This window comes from Hemicordylus capensis, chromosome 1, assembly GCF_027244095.1.
Source record: "Hemicordylus capensis ecotype Gifberg chromosome 1, rHemCap1.1.pri, whole genome shotgun sequence".
Taxonomy (NCBI): Eukaryota; Metazoa; Chordata; class Lepidosauria; order Squamata; family Cordylidae; genus Hemicordylus; species Hemicordylus capensis.
The window spans coordinates 329,840,325-329,841,105 of record NC_069657.1 but is presented as its reverse complement, the minus strand read 5'-3'; positions in this window follow the sequence as shown (position 1 = coordinate 329,841,105).

Genomic DNA, 781 nt, shown 5'->3' with positions numbered 1-781 from the left:
TGAGTTGTGTGAAATCCTTCCTTCTCTCCTCTTCCCCCGCCCCCCATATTCTGGCTACATATCAAAACCACAATTCCTATTTTAAAATCATTTCACAATGGGGAAAAGATTCTCCAGTGCTGTCTTAATTGCACTTTTGGAAGCAAAACTAGTCTCCTACACTGTGATGTTAATGGGTTGAGAAAGCTTTGAGAATGCAGGGCTTAATAATGTTCTCATTGTACTTTTGCAGAAGAATTTAAGGGCTAGAGGGATGGATAGCAGTTGTGTATGGCTGATAATCTTGGCATCTCTGTTAAATGAAAACAAAACATTTATTTGTACAAGAGTTCGCATTATGCTGCTTGTATTGTTGTTGACTGCATCACAAGTGTATCAGTTGTCAGGCACCAATGTATCCCCTGAACACTTGAACTGAGAAAAATGTGGTAGGTTCATGTTATTGGTGATAGTTTCATTTGGAGATAACTATATCGCCAGCTTGTTAAAAAAAATGTGCTGATCTTGCTGACTTCATGATGACTAAAAGGCCTTTATATAATACTAGTATTTTTAAGCCTGTTAAATAACGGGCGCTTGTAGGGGCAGGCCAGACCCGCTGTCGCCGCCTCTGGCCTTCGTGCAGGCCGGCCGGACCCGCCGACGCCGCCTCTGGCCTCCCCGCCGGGCGGAAAGTTCCGCTGCCACCCAGAATGCCACCCGCCGCCGCCGTTTTTCCCCTCCCCACGGCTGGTCCGGACCCGTTGCTGCTGCCCCTGTTCTTTTTGGCGGGCGGGCCAGA